This window comes from Limulus polyphemus, unplaced genomic scaffold (genome assembly GCF_000517525.1).
Source record: "Limulus polyphemus unplaced genomic scaffold, Limulus_polyphemus-2.1.2 Scaffold8108, whole genome shotgun sequence".
Classification (NCBI taxonomy): domain Eukaryota; kingdom Metazoa; phylum Arthropoda; class Merostomata; order Xiphosura; family Limulidae; genus Limulus; species Limulus polyphemus.
Genome location: NW_013673718.1, coordinates 16,789 through 20,662, shown reverse-complemented (window position 1 = coordinate 20,662; position 3,874 = coordinate 16,789).

Here is a 3,874-nt window from a genome sequence, read left to right as displayed (position 1 = left end):
CCTTCCTACTTGGTTGATTAACCCACTGTCTTTCATTCGTGGAGTCCGCCCTTCCTGCTTGGTTGATTAACCCACTGTCTTTCATTTGTGGAGTCCACCCTACCTACTTGGTTGACTAACCCACTGTCTTCGGTAACACTTTCTACTGTTCAATTTTCTCGTCTTTTCCATCTACTTCATGATGTGACTGCTGTTCAACTTCTATTTAAATCATACACCACGATCCCATTAGTTTTTATAAAAATCATGGTCAGTCGTTTTTCATTATTTTCGTCAGGGTTTTGTTTCTTGTTTTTTCCCTTGCTTATTTAGCTCCTCAGTTGTTGGGACGTGCATTCTTCTCACTACCATTCATCTTTCCATGACCTCCATTTGGCTCCTTTTCTTCACCCTGAAGCTTTGTTCCTTGTGCCTTGAAGACTTTGGCCAAGACTACCTGATACCAGTCCTTCCTTTTCTACTTGGTTTCTCGTCTGTCACGGCCTCGTGGGTCCCTACATGTTCTTCGACACCATGAACCCTCCACCTTTCTATTTTTCAAATTTCTTGTCCCTCTACCTTTTCTCCCATACTCCCTCCTGTCTGGTTGGCCACCATCATACATTCTGTCAGTGACTCCCTCTCTTTGTGTACCCAATTGCTCAGTCCCTGTAGGGGCATGCCTATTTCTGTTCACAAACCTTTTGCAGCAGACTGGTGGGTTTTTCAAGTAAGTTCTCACACATGGCTTTCTCTTTACTTATTTTTTCCTTTGTCCTTTCTTCCCTTTTCCTTCTTGTGATTCTCAGCGTCTCGAGGCTGCAGATCAAATATGTTGGACAGGAGATCCATCAGGGGGGTTGTTTGTCCTTCTTCAGGCTTTTATTCTACTCTTTTTCTTGTCCCCAAAAATACCAGAGACTAGAATCCATCCTTGACCTTTCCCTACCCAACCACTGTCTGGTAGTCCCTTAGTTTAAGATGGAGGGGTTTCTTCCTTTCCATTGGTCCTCCAGACTATGGATGACCAAGGTCGACGTTTTGGACACCTTTCTCCATATTCTGATTGCTGGTTCTCATCACATTTCTTTCACCAGGATCACTTATACCAGTTTTCAGCTCTCCTATTTGGGATCACTTCAGCTCATTATGTCTTCAACCAAGTCATGGAGGCATTTTCTCACTGCATCCACAGTCTTGGACATTGTTGCCATTATTACATAGATGACTGGCTCTTGTTTACCTCTTCCTGAGAAGCCTCAATCAGTCACTTCACTTCTCCTCCAACTCGGCTGGTCAACTTGTTCCTGACTACGATGTAATACTTTGGAGTTATTTTCAGTTTTTGATTCAGTTAAGCTCAGCCTTCTCTCATTTGTCTGTGGGACACAGAACATCTAGTCACCTCAATTCTTGCTTCTTCTACACTTCCTGCAGGAAAGGTTCTATCTCTATTGAGGACTCTCGCATTTCTGGAACATCTTGTCCCTCTAGGCTGGTCCTAGATGAGGCATCTTCAGTGGACTTTGAATGACCAACGGAAAAATCCGTTGAAATCCTCTGTGCTCTCTTGTGATGTTGTTGTCTTATCTTCATGAAGATCTGTCTTGATGGCTGGAGGGTGCCAATACTTCTACTCACTGTCTGGATTTCCATCTCTTCACTGGTGCATTTCTTACGTGTTGGGTTGTGTCCCTGGACTACTCCACAGCTTTCAGGGTTTGGATTTCCACATCAATATTCTGGAACTCATGGTTGTCCAGTGGGCGTGTTCTTATTTTCTACCTTATCTTGTAGATCATTTGGTTATGATCTACTTTGGAAATTTTGTAGTTGTTTCCCATACTACTTATCAGGGTGGTACTAACTCCAGGGACCTTTGCTTCATCATGTTGCAGTTTTTACTATAGGCCCACTCATACTAGGTTCATTTGAGAGCCTGCCATTTCCGTGGAGCTTTGAACTTGGTAGCAATTTGACTCTGTTGACCGAACAGAATTCTTCTTATAGAGTAGTCACTCCATTCTCAAAAGTTTTGATGGATTTGTTCCCAGTTTAGCATGTCAAATATTGATGTCTTTGCCATTATTCTCAGTACCAAACTCCCTATCTTCTGGTACCTCATCTATTAGCTCTGACTGTGAATGCACTTAGCCAGAACAGGTCCAATTTTTATCTGTACCTTTCTTTCTCTTATCCCACGTGTCTTAGCATTAATTCACCATACTCCTTATCGAGTCTTGTTGGTAGCAATTGTGGCTGGTACAATCTTGGTTTTCTCTTCTTCACTGACTGGCACCCAGGAAGCCTCTGTTTTAATCTCAATCTCTTGATTCAACCTCATATGTCCCTCTTTCACTTGAGTGTATCATCCCTTCATCTGCACGTGTGAGAATTCTCTGGTTCAGTGCTTGGTGGTCAGATTTGTCTGATCACGTCAGACCTGGCATAGCATAGTGGTTTGAGTGCTCGACTCACAATCTGCAGGTCACAGCCTCGAATTTGCGTCACCGAAAATGCTCGCCCTTTCAGCCATGGAACCATTATAATGTAATGGTAAATCCCACTGTTGTTAGTAAAAGAGTAGCCCAAGAATTGGTGGTGAATAGTGTTGACTAGCTACCTTCCCACTAGTCTATCATTGCTAATTTAGGGATGGCTAGTGTAGATAGACCTTGTATAGTTTTACATGGAACTCGAAACAAACCGATTTAATCAAGTCATCCTTCTACTTTCTTTGTCTATCAATGAAAGTGCTGCATTTTTGCCATTGGTCCATCTGCCACTAGGCTATCCTACTTTTGCCCATCTTTCAACCTCCTTTACCTGGTTGCTCGACCAACATTTGTTGGATTCCACCTTTTTTACCATGGTTCTGTCTTCTCCTCCCCTATTTTTTTTTTACTTTGTTCTGACCCTTCCTAATTAAGCCACTTGCAATTTACACCATCTCTCACTTAAAATCTGTTTCTTTCTTGCTTGTGATTGTTATGGATCTGATCTTTATGCATTGGATGCCTCACGTACTTTGTTTCATGGATCTTCCTTGAATGCTTGTTTCTACCTGGAATTAGATAGCTCAGAAAGAAAATAGAACATTTTCTCCCATATCTTTTCCATCAGTCTTGGCCAACTATGGTTGTACTAACTCTGATCGCCTTATGTGTTTGGTTCTGGTGGTCAGGAGTTTCTTGGCATGCATAATTAGATTTCAATGTTCTCATAATTACTTATTCTTGCCATTTGAACCCCTCTTCCTCTATGATTACTGGATGGATTCATCAGCTTATCCACGCCATCTGTTCATCCCTGGATGGTGATGCTCTCAGGCTGTATCACGTCTCATCATGTGACTCATTCTTTGGCCTACACTTTCAATGATCATTGGAGAAGAACCTCCGTGCTGAACTGTAGAATACACTCAAAACCTTATTTCTCCCATTATCTCAACCATCTGGTGATTTTGTTTCCCTCCAGTTACTATTCTCCAATCTACTCACTGTCATTAATGAGTAAGTGCCTCTTTTATTCTCTTACTTGTTTATAATGTACTCCCATACATTTCTCAGATCCCACCTGGTGAATAGTGTTGCTTCACAGGATATACTTACTTCCCTAAACCTGCATCGAGTCAAGGGTAATGGAAAGCATTAACCCAACTGCCCTCGATTCTGAAATGCCCACTGTTGAGAAATATGAAACTATATATAAGTATATATATGTATATATGTGTGTGTGTGTGTGTGTGTATAAACACACACACACACACACACACACACACACACGTACATAAAAAAGGTATGATCCTCTCGTGCATAATCTACATTGTTATGTATCTGCTCGTTTGTTAATTTCTGGTATAAATTCCTTCCCAGGAACTTCAGTGATACAAGTC